The 12,612-nt window shown below is 44.3% G+C and overlaps 1 long non-coding RNA gene across 1 annotated transcript; it reads right to left on the bottom strand.

The window, feature by feature from the left end:
* Positions 1-3,015: 3,015 nt before the first annotated feature.
* Positions 3,016-8,800, bottom strand: LOC115603825. Its single transcript, XR_003990003.1, has 2 exons — positions 8,759-8,800; positions 3,016-3,074 (listed from the first exon to the last, which is right to left on the bottom strand). It is a non-coding gene; the product is annotated as an uncharacterized LOC115603825 (long non-coding RNA).
* Between the last annotated feature and the right edge of the window lie 3,812 nt (positions 8,801-12,612).

The raw sequence follows: 12,612 nt of genomic DNA, 5'->3' as shown, positions 1-12,612 counted from the left end.
TTTGTGTCTCTGACTAAACGGGCAGAAGCAGTTCCCTGTGGTGAACTGCCCAGCACACGATTAACACACATTTGTAATGAAACGTGTTGGGAGAAGACAACTGAACCCAGGTAGGTCCAAGGAACAGGGATCTCCTCACCAAGAAGGGGGCATGTTGCTAAAGCAACACATACATTAAACAGTATCTTTAATGTTAAGGTCCAAGAGAAAAAGATAGACATTAAATCTGTTAAGAAAGAAATTGAAGAAAATCTGGATTCACAGGAAGAAAAATCTTGACTTGAAGAACTTTTAGGAACAGAAACTTTCAGGGGGAGGGAGAGGAGAGCAAACCAATGACATGCTAAAGCAAGTAATGATACAATTTCTTCTCACCACCACCAAAAGCAATTGTGATTTTTTTTCTTCACAGCTAACCTACCTTCTCCTGACTTCTTCCTGTTGTAACAAAGAAATTCCTCATTCAGCAGAAACCATTGCTGGGAACCATATTCCCACATACAAGGCCTTATAAAACGAGTGTCAAACACATTACAGTGTGCTGAAATTACTGCTGTTAAATTGGCCACCAATCAATTACATTTGAAACATGCTGTCAGCTCACCTACTAAGCAAGCTCTGATCCACTAAATATGCTTGTTGTTTTCTTTCAAGCAGAATTCCCAAAACATACTCATGTTTTAAAACTGCTTCCTAGAACAATGACAGAGAGACTTCCTCATGAAAGCTAACAGCACCAGAAGCCTACAATGCTTTGTCATAATAAACCGCAGGCAAACAACCCAGGAGTCTCTTGTCTGCTATGGGGCCCCAATCTTCCAGCTGAACAGCAGAGAGCTCAGAGATGCATCCAAGCTTTTACTGTGGTACAGCTCGCTATGGTGATGTACTCACACTGGCTGCAAAGAGATGGTTCTCATCTCCCCAAAGAATAACCCATTCCCACACAAAGAAATATTAATACCAAGAGAACAGAAGAGAAACAACATGGCTGCTTTCTCCCTTTTGGGAGAAATTTGCCTAGTGATTATGAACTTAACATTTAATGCATGTAAAGTGCTTTCCAGGTGGTAGACCTCTACAGTCAAATAAAGACATGACAAGAATCTTCCTTTTCTCTTACTAAACATTAAACTCACTTGTCTGGATGGGACAACAAGTGTACCCACAGATGAAACAAATACTGTGTGCAATATGCATCTGTTTTAAGATACTGATTTACACATTTGAATTCTACAAAGAATTTTTCCTGTATTCCATAGAAATATAATATTACATAGAATATAATGTATAATGTAATATAATGTATAAGTGTAAATGTAATTTAATTTTATAATTAACCCCATATTTCTATAGAGGCAAACACACTTTTTAGGAGAAATTTGTACTGCATTTGGACTGCTCTTTGCATAATTTTCTGCATTTTTAAATGTCATTATGAATAAACGATGAGATGCTGAAAGACTGAATGAAAAAGTTCATACTCTGCAGCTCCCCAAGGTGTTAAGTACAGGAGAGTCAGGAAACAAGCTAACAAAAGCCCACCCTAACATTTAAATGTTACTAATAGGAGCATATAGCATTAAAAACTGCAAGTAAAAACAACTATCAGAACATAAGTAATAACTCATCTAGAAAAAAAGAAAGGAACATGAAAGTTTTAAAACTCATATTTCACAAAATATCACATACATGAAACTCACTGCCTGATGGTTTTGAAAACGCTGAGCCAAAAAAAAAAAAAACAGAGGGAAAACTCTCAGTGATATCTTAGAAGGCAATATTTTATCTAGAACATACAATAGTCTGGGCAAACTCTCCATTTCCCCTTACAAGACACAACATTGCTCACTTAGCAGTTTGCTACCTGAAGCCTGCTTCTACCTCCATTTTGCAGGTACACAGCATGAATTCCTTTCTGGTACTGAGTAAAGCTCCTCACAACTTGGCTGAAATTCAAAAAGTCATCCCATTTTTGCCCAGATAGCACAGCCTGGACTTGCTCATCTTCTGCTGTCCGGCTGCAGCCAAAGAACCCACTGCTCATGTTTGTTTCATCCCCGCTTTATCTCAAACTGCCTGCTGCAGTCCAACAAAGCCTACTACATCCACTGCAAAACCTTCCCTCAATTTCATCAGTTAATGTCAAAGCATTGGACACACCTAGAACACATCTACTGCAGCAGCCCAGAAAAGGCAGCTCAAACACACAGAACCTGCTGTAATTCTTCCAAACACCGCCTGTAAAACATCTCAAGTGCCCACATTTTCATGCTGATCTGCCCCCCATCTGTGGCAATCCCATTCACTAACCCATTCCACATCACCACAAATGGAGGAACAAACCATGGGTATGAAGAAGACTGAGAACTGCAATTCAAAGAGAAACTCCTCCAGAATATCATGTAAATATACACAAGAATTATAAAAGGTCAAATAACAGATTAAGGCAAAATAAAATAAATGCTGACACTTGTATAACATTGTGCTCACAAAAAGACATTCCAATAGCATTTTCTTTCATGTCTCTTTTCTCTTGCACAGTTCAAAGTGTCAAAAACAAACCACAGAAATAGAGGGAGAAAATACAAACAAAATTCATCAGGGACTTGAAATAATATGGTTTGCTGTCTAGACTTCACTGCTGCACTCATCTAGTCTGACTCCTACACACAACACGGACCACCAAATTCCACCCAGCAGCTCCAGAATTCAATCAACATCTTTAAAGGACTCTGCTAAAAAGCCTTACAGCCTGGAAGCTCTAAGCAACACATCAAAACAAGCCATTCCCTTTCCCCGATTGCAATTACAACCAACACCAGTGGATTTGATCTGCAAACAGGCTCTTTTAAACAAAAAAAGAGCCACGCAAAGCTAATGATCCGAATCGCGCTCGCTGACGTATGACTTGCAGTTTCATTCAGAACTTAAAGACCGATCAACAGTCACAAGTTACAAATTTCAGATCTTTGGGTGAATGCCTACCTTTATTCTTTTTTCTTCTTTTTTGCCTTTTCATGAATCCTTATTCAAAAGTGACACATTTGTTCAGTTCAGGGAGATTCTTCTCTCTGGAGGGGAAATAATTTTTATCAGTAAGACTCCCTGGTGATCAGGTAGACTTGGAACTGCTGTTAATCAGCCTTTTTGACATGGCAGCTTGAATAGCACTTCCCATGATGCTTTGTGTGCCTACCTTAATTCTTTCCTTTTGAACTCACCATGACTTATAGGTGTCTTTTTTTCCTTTTGTGTGTCTGAAGTTATCCCTCTATTAACTTTAATTGGAAAGGTACCTTTTGTTCCCCCAGAGTAGTCATATACTAACCACTGAACTCCCTAGGCTCAAATTTCTGGGGTAGCAAGAGTTCAGTTTTCTGATAACTTAAATTAAAAAAAAAAAAAAAAAGAAAATCCCAGCAGAAATATTTGATGCCTTTATTATTGCTAATAAAATAAGTGCTATTTACACTGAAGATGAACTGTTGCATCGATTTGTATCGGCAAATACAGAGGCTACTACTGCAAGTCGTGGTGAGAGTTCAAAAGGGAAGAATTAAGGGCAGATAGAACATCACAGAACCCTGACCCTCACCATGCACAAACTGCACTGAAATGTATGCTGCTAAAAAGAAATAAATAAATAGCCATTTTCTGAGGCACTGCCAGGAATTTAAGTTCTTTCATAGAAGCAGAAGCAAAACTTTGTTTCCTATAGACTAGTGCCTTCTCCCAAACTCCACTCACCTGCCCCCACAATCCCACTGTTGGCAAGGAGGAGGATACACTCAGACTAACCTGCACCTCACTGCATTCCAGTTAGCCATGCAGGACACCTGCATGGGGGTAGTTACCAACTACAACATGGAGCAGCTGAGTTCCCACCCTTCCCTCAGCATTTGCTCTCATTCAGGAGCTCTCTCCTCTCTCCAGGCTTTTTACATTAAATTTGTCAGAGCTTCTGAGTCTTCTGCAGCTCTTCCAGGTCTAGAAGAAGCTGCACAGAAACCCTAAGTTCTTATGAAGGGACTGGCTGACATATGATTTCGATATGACACATTTCAGAAAGGTAACTAGAAGTAAGACATCCTTATGCATTTTGTTGCACATTGAAGATATTTGTTCACATCTGTTTCATGGCCTGATCAGAGTCAAATAAAATACTAAAGAAAAAAAAAAAAACATGTAACACATTGGGCTTCAAATCAGAAGCTACGTTTGAACCTTCCCAGAAAGCTGAGTCTCATCACCTTCATGCTGTTCAGCTGTATGTATCCACAGAAAGAGACCTAGAATTCATTTCTTCTTGATTTCCTTTGTACCAGAAGAGGAACTTGGACTACTGAGGGGCCAGGGCGGCAATACATCCACTTCTCTTGCCCCACACCTCAGAAGACCTTGAGATATAGGGGCAGCTACCACCCTCCCAGTACTGACAGATTAAAATAAAAGCTCCAATAGTACATCAAGGATTAGCACATGGTCAGCGGCACACCCCTGTGGTTTTAGAGACAACCCATTTCTGCACAGGGTATGTGGAGCCCTTTTTTGTTTTAAAGCAGTCATCTCAGGGCAGCTGGGAACAGTATTAATGCTTCAAGTAAGTGATAGTTTGAGTAAGCTACTGGCCCTGTGTCATACTCCTTTACACCTGTACATATAGGAGAAAATCAAATTCACTGTATTCAGTACAAGGTCTTTTCCTATCTTTCATGAGTGACAAAGAGAAATCAATGTGCCTTGTACAGGCCACCTCCTTTATCAACTACAATGAAGTAACTCATTTACCCTGCCCTCCTAATCAACATCTGGCTAAGGCACAGGTAGATGTGACTGAGGTTTTTATGTGCAGTGCTGACCAGATTAAACATATAACCACACTTTTAATCACAGACTACTTTGGGCTGGAAGGGACCTTAAAACTCATCCAGCTCCAACCCCCTGCCATGGGCAGGGACACCTTCCATTAGAGCAGGTTGCTCTGAGCCCTGTCCAACCTGGCTTTGACTGACCACAGCCTAAAACCCAGGTAAAATTTAAGTAAGTTTTCAAATGGTCTAATTCAGCAGATAAAACTACCTGCACTTTTGATTCCTGCCTTATTTTTCCCCTCTCCCTTTTTAGCATGGGCCATACCTTACGAACTCAAGGCATTGTACCCTCCCTAAGTAAGGGTTTATTTACCAGATATTTGACTCACATATTATCATTTAAGCATTTCAGGCAGAAAGACAGATTGAGAGAGCACTGCTACATGAAGTGACCCAGTGAAAGGCAATGGGCGAAGCGACTGGCAGAGAGAAATTCCTGTTTATTCACCTAAATTACAGCTGTTTGTTCACCGGGAACCTGAACAAACCTCAAGCCCTGACCACAAAGTGACACCCTAAGTGGAAAGACTGCTGCAGTATCCCTTCCTGAGGGCAGACCTGGCTTCTCCAGCAGCACAACCCTACCCCAAGCCATGACTTACCAGACCTCACACCAGCTGTGTGGGAACACAGCACTGCCGTAGCGTCATACCCCTGCCAGGACCTGTGGTGGTTGACCATGGTTGGCTGCCAAACACCCACCCAGCCACTCCCTCATTCTCCCTCCTCACAGAACAGGGAGAAAATAAGATGGGAAAGCTTGGGGATCACTACTGGGCAAAAGGAGACGTGACTAGAGGAAAATCAATGTAATTTGTTGCCAATTAAAACAGAGTTAGGGCAAGACAATAATTAAACCACCACCTCCCCCCAAGGGGAAGAGGGGTTCCGCCATTTTCTCAAGCTCACCTTCATTCCCGATTCCTTTACCCCCACCCCGAGGGGGGCGGGAAGATGGCGGCGGTGGTGGTGCTCCCTGTGGCTCTTGCCCTCACCCGCAGCTCCCTCCGGAGCTCTCCACCCGCTCCGTCCGGCGGATGCGGGGGGCGGCGGGAGCCCCTCCTGCCGCTCTGCCCTCGGGGCCGGCCGGGCCGTTCCTCACCCTTGTCCCCTCAGCGCTCCCCGCCCGGCAGCGCCCGCCCTTCCTCAGACGAGGGCGCTGGGCACGAGGCGCCCGCCCGCGGCTGAGGGGCTGCGCTGGGGCCGGCGGGAACCGGCTGCGGCCGGACCGGCGTGAACTGGCCTCGCCTCAGAGAGGCCCTTCGGCACCAGCTGAGCCCAAGGCAGGGCCGTGCTGAAGAGCAGCCTCACAGGTAGCACCTGTGTGGGGATATTGTACTGCGGGCTGTTAGCACAAAGCCTAGGGAGCAGAGGGGTCCCGCCGCGGGCAGCCTGCAGCACCCGGGCTGGCCTCTGGAAGATGTGGTTAGCCCGCTGACAGAAAGCAGCTCAGGGACAGGAATTGCGGTTCTTAGAATCAGCATATATTTCCTTCCTCTCGTACCTAAAAAGGCAGTATAAACAGAGCTTTCCTTACCACAGAAACAAATCATTTTGGTGGGGGGAAAAACAACCCCATGTGTGACAGCTTTCCCCAGTCTGATTCAACTCATTGGGGAAGTTTCTGGAAAAGCAGCCTTGCCAAGATTTTAGGTTAGGCAGAAGTTCTTCTCTGTGAGGGTGCTGAGGTGCTGGCACAGGGTGCCCAGAGAAGCTGTGGCTGCCCCATCCCTGGCAGGGTTCAAGGCCAGGTTGGACACAGGGGCTTGGAGCAACCTGCTCTAGTGGAAGGTGTCCCTGCCCGTGGCAGGGGGTTGGAACTGGGTGAGCTTTGAGTCCCTTCCAGCCCAAACCATTCTATGAATCGAAACCAAAGCCAGGCCTGGAAGTCTTTCCTCCAGCCCCAAGAGCAGCCGCTTGAGCACAAGCAAGGCCATGCAGAGGGTGGAAATCATCTTTCCTATGTGTTCTTTGTGGGCTCTGGGGGAACTCAAGTTCTGCCATTAGGGCAGAACAAGAAACAATCCCCTAGTAGAGATCACTGCTGTAGGATCTGCATTGTCAAGCCCCACTGTCATGGGTGTCAGCTCTGTGCTGCACCAGCTCCTCAGGTGCCAGTGGTCAGCACAGCACCCAGGTGCTGTGTCCCCTGCCCCACCTTCGTGAACAACTTGCGAGCCAGCAAAAGCAACTTCCCCAGGGAAATCCTCTAAGGAAGGCACAGGAGGTGTCAGGGGTGCACATAGCCCAGCCTGCTGCGACGTGTGGCAGCCCCGCTCCCCGCTTTCCCAGCTTGTCTTTGAAACGGGCTGATGACTGATTATGGGAATCTTCCCCATCCAGTACCCCCACACCATGACATCTCAATCATACTTTCATTTCTTTTTTAAAGTAAAAAATGGCTTTCCTGGCCCAGTATGTTTATCAGTTAGAGCCTGAGCCACTTATCTGCACAGGTTTTCGGTATGCAGCCTAGAACCATTAGATTTTTATCACGTCTTATGAAAATCATACGCAGCTTACTCTTGTAGCTGTATATTACAAGGCAAACATGTATAAAGAGACTGGTTCTCCTTAGATTACTATCTCTGAATTGATGCTGTATGAGGCACAACTGCTTAAAAGGTTATAACTGATGTAATTTTTACCATTACAGGTAATTTATGGCTCCTGTGTGTCTGACTTGTCAAATCTTCTTAGGGAGATCAAACAGGGTCTGTTTGTCATAAGCATTTATCTAACACTTGTTCCTCTGCAAGCTTCAAAATGCAATAGTTATTCTTTTCTTGGGTGTCAGTTTTCTCCCGTACATCTTGCCTCTTAGTCCTTGTAAATGCCCTCCTAATGCAAAATGGAGGGGTGCTTCAGTAGCAAAAATGAGCAATGACTACCTCTCCACGGGCATTTTTGAATGAGAGAATTCTTTTCCTAAGCAGGGCTCCAGTGCTTCAGAGATGTGAAGTTAAGCACACAGATGTTTTGCAGCTCCAGCTGTGCCTCAAACATTGCTGCATTATTTACCCCTCAACTTGGCATAACTCTGAGCTGATCTCTGCTGCTGGGAAACAAAATCCTTCAGGAAAAGTCCTGGAGAACAAAATAGCCTTTCATTGGTAAGGTGCATCCCGTATCTGTATCCATGCTCAGCCCTGCCTGCACATCAGCCTCTACCAGGTTGAGGAGTTAAGCTCAGCCCTTACGTTGTGCCAGGTCTTCATTCTGTTTCCTTGTCTCCCCTCTGTCAGTTTAAAGCCATTCCCCCTTGTCCTGTCACTACAAGCCCATGTAAGAAGTCCCTCTCCAGATTTCTTGTAGGCCCCCTTTAGGTGTTGGAAGACTGTTACAAGGTCTCCCCTTATCCATCCTGTTTTCCCAGGCACAAATCACCTGGAAATGAAACGATGTGACTCTGTGTCAGGCACAAGGATCTCCAGGCTTACAGAGAGGGGAGTTCAGCCGTACTGTGGATTCAGCACCGCACGGCCCCACTACATGGGCACACGGGGTGCTGGTGGGGAAATGAGCCACAGAGGGGCTGAGTAGAAGGAGGGTCCCCACTCCCCGCTTCCCTCGCAGCACAGCAATGCTCCCTACCCACGGGGGACAGCGTCTGCTCTGCTCCGGGTGCCCTGCAGCCCTGCCCTGCGGTCATGGCCATGTGCAGCACACCAAGTGTGAGTAATGTAACAAGGTAAGGAGCCCAGCAGCAGTCAGACACACTCATGTTCCACATTTATGGACCTTTTACCCGTTCTACTGCCAAAAAGCTGCATTTCTCAATGGCTATGAAGTGTGAAGTGTCTGGAAACACACAGCACGCTCACTGTCGAGGAAAGAACTTTTACAGAGGAGCTTTGCCAGTTTCGCTCTGCATTAAGCTTTACCTTCCCGTCAGGTATGAAACGGCAGGATACGCTTAAGCAGGCAGTATGACAGAAGTCTTAGAGGGAAATAAATTCAATAAATAAATTCAATAGTAACTAAATTGCTACCATTTCTTTATTCAATAATAAATAGAAAATAATAAAATCTTATTTGAATAATAAATAGAAAGAAATAGAATTAGAAGACCTATACTTTGCTGAAGGTGAAGTCCTTTGAGTAAATGGATTGAGTTGGGTATCTTCACTGACATGTTTTTAGCAGGGCTTACAGTACAGAAGTTTGTGCAGCAAATAGGAAATATCCTGAAAACATCCAAAGAAACATTCAAACCATATATATGCAGAACAGAATTTCAGCTGCAAAAACACCCCAAAACCAGAGTTCTTAATATCCAAGGATTTGCCCCACTAACTATGTATTTGAGAAACTCCAGTCTTTGATGCAGAAACATCTAATGCCTGCATAAACTGTTCCTCCTATCAGGGGAAACTTCAGTATTGCCAGTTGCTTGAGATGGCTTTAATGTGAGGTAGAATTAAAGACTGACAATCAAACATAGCAATAAACTGTAAATTGCATCCGTGTGTTATAAATGATTTACATATCTGACCACAGGAACTGCAGAAGTATGTTAGTTGCAAAACATCACTAACAACCTCATAATTAATCTTAACTGGCACCCTGTTGGAAACACTGCCTGGCTCTGTGGACTTGCTGCATCCACATCTTTGAATCTTTTTAGACTATTTGAAAGAAACCCCAAGTATTTTTACTCAATATTCATGAAAAGCCTAATAAGTGTTATAATAAATAATTTGCTTCTTCACAGATTCATTTCAACACTGACTTATTTTACCACACTGATAAAATCTGTCTCCATCTCAAATATTTTTCAAGCTGCCTCAGGATCTGCCACTTCTTTCTTTCCCCTAAGTTTGTTTCTTTCTTTCTTTTCCTCCCAGTGTCTTAGCCGAGGATCTCTTTATCTCTGCCCCAAGCTTTATGCTATAGCAGTCTTGAATGGCATATCAGAGTCTATTTCGGAGTACTGGAACAATGTCTCTGACAATATGTATTAGCATTCTGGCACTTTCCTCTCGATGAAATTTCTATGTGCTCCAGACAATAGACAATGTTAGGAGAGTTGGACAGACAATAAAGAGCAGCAGTATTCATCTGCTCTTCTTGGAAACCATTTTGGAACTGCAAGCAGAAGATGACAGAAGGCAGAAATACCTGAAGTTACTCCAGACTGGAAAGGAGCTGTAAGGTTGAGGGTTTTATGAAACAGGAAGAATATTGTACTTCCTCTGCGCAGACTGACCCATTCAACTAAACAGCAATGGTAACAAAAAAGAAGAGACCCCAAAATCATGGGTTTAAGCCACATTAATCAAGACACGAAAACATGAAAGGAGTATAAAGTAATTTCACTGCCTATATCTGCCTGATGCTGGCTTCTACAGTAAACCACAAAAAGGCAGGTAGGCAGGCAAGAAGAAGGGAAGGGGAAGAGCTAAACATTGTGGGTTACCTGCAATCTTATGGCTGGTGCTGTGCTGGTTTGTGTTCAGGATATCATCACCAGAAAGCCCCTCTATATTTACAGGTGTTTTATAGACATCAACCATACAAAAGATTGATAGCCTTCGTATCATGTGGCATCCATACCATATGGGTTTTTTGATAGCAACAACTTCAGAAGCAGAACAGTTCCTCTTATTACAAATAATTATGGGGTTTGTTCACCACCAATATACTTACAGCGTCTCCACAGTCCGTCAGGCCCAAACAACTTACTCTAATCCTTCTACAAGTTACAGAAAGGCTTTGCACACTGTTACTGCCATAAGCCTTGGAGAAGCTGAACATTAATTTAGGTCATAGGTACAGAGGAATCTCAGCTGCCTTACTCATGAGTAGTGGCAAGGGCTCATTTTCTCTAAAAACATCTTGACAATTAAATCTACTGGAAAAATATACTTCCCTTCCTGTAAAATAGCACCTTTACTAAAAAAACATTTCCATGAATTAATCCTCTCTGTGAGGGTTAGAGACCTTACTCTGAAGGCGCTTTTGGTTTAAATCAAGGGCTTTCAGTCTGTGCGTGATGGACTTACACTCTATGAGGTCCAAGACACTTGACTAAAATAAGTTATTTCACACGTGCTGCTCAGCAATCTACGTATGAAAGTTTATAATAGGAAACCCTATTTCCCTATTATAGGAAGTCCATAGCAAAGGGTTGGAACTGGATGATCTTTAAGATCCCTTCCAACCCAAACCATTCTATGAAACATGTGAATTGGATAACCAGACAAGTAAAACCTACTGATTTATGCTATCAACTGGCAGTGTTAGTACAGCTCACAAATCAATGCAACCACTTTAGTCCCTGGCACATCAGCAATAGTTTATTGGTAAAAGACAGGGCAGCCTCCATCAGGTCGTTCCAGAATCAGCATCTTGTGTGTTAATACTACATGAGAACAGGATAACAGGACACGGGAAGGAGACAAAACAGCAATGAAAGGCAGTATCCCATTGAGGATGTCTGCTCTGACCAAGTCTCAGCTGCTATAAGAACTGGAGAGGAAGGTGGCAAGTGAAAAAAAGCAGCAGGAACCACAGCACATGCGCTTCAAGGAAGAAGCATTCCTATTTCATCCATGAACTGTGATCTGTCAACTTTGTCATCTTACTAATCTGCAGCTATTTTGTTACCTTTATCCCCTGCCCCCTTCCCTAATCTCATGTTTTTCTGGCTTTGGTCCATGTGTCACAGAGATTACACCAGGATTGCTCCCAAGAGTGACTCTCCTCTTTGCCCACTGAGCATCTACGCTGTAGAGCACCACAGACCTGCCTATCTCAAAGAGGATCTACAAGAACAACCCAAAGAGTAGCAAGAAATAAAACCACCTTGCTAAAAAGACTCTTTTTCAAAGCCACCCAGCTAAATACAACCAAATAACTGTCCAAAGTATTAGCACAACCTGGGGAAGAGAGAGAACACTTCTTAGCAGCCCTGCTTGTTATTCATGCAGGCACGCCAAGGGGATACAGCATGGTCCTTGCACGAGCGAGTCTGTGCTCACAGCTTCTTCCACAAGTGCATGGCCATGTTACCCCAAGATCCAACACAGGCTGTTCCACTCACCTGAGCTCAGTAACTGTGGTGGGTCTTCCTGCATGCTCCTGATGCTGAAGTACATTGTACTGTGCCAGCACACCCAGGGCATCCTCTACCTCAGAGGGCAGATTCTGCTCCTGGACCTGGACTGGTAGATCCCAGCATGCTCAGAATTGTGCCAGTGGGGAATTTCAACCTTGTTATACCTCTTTTCTCCAAATCTCAATGTGAGAACAGTTCCACATTTTCACTACAGAGCGGTACACGTTCCACACAAACATGTTGCCTCCTTACATCTGTCAAAGCTGGAGGGAGCATTATTTACCCCAAACAGACAAGTCTTGGGCATTTGACACCCCCTCCATTTCAGTGTGCCTGTTAAAAGGTGCAGTTCCCATTTAGGGCTGGACAGTTTTCTTCCTGCAACTAGGTATTAACAACGGCACTTCTCCCACTTCAACTCAAAAAACAAAGGTGCTGCAGGGATCACCCAGAAACACACTTGTTGGAGCAGGGCCAGAGAAGGGCACCGGAGCTGGTGCAGGGCCTGGAGCACAAGTGTAATGAGGAACGGCTGAGGGACCGGGGGGGTTTAGTCTGGAGAAGAGAAGACTCAGGGGGGACCTTCTCGCTCTCTGCAACTGCCTGACAGGAGGATGGAGCCAGGAGGGGGCTGGTCTCTGCTCCCAAGGAACAAGGGATGGGACAAGAGGAAACGGC

The sequence above is a fragment of the Strigops habroptila genome, chromosome 1, assembly GCF_004027225.2.
Source record: "Strigops habroptila isolate Jane chromosome 1, bStrHab1.2.pri, whole genome shotgun sequence".
Classification (NCBI taxonomy): Eukaryota; Metazoa; Chordata; class Aves; order Psittaciformes; family Psittacidae; genus Strigops; species Strigops habroptila.
Note: the sequence above shows the minus strand (reverse complement) of the source record. Positions and strands in the feature narration are given on the sequence as shown.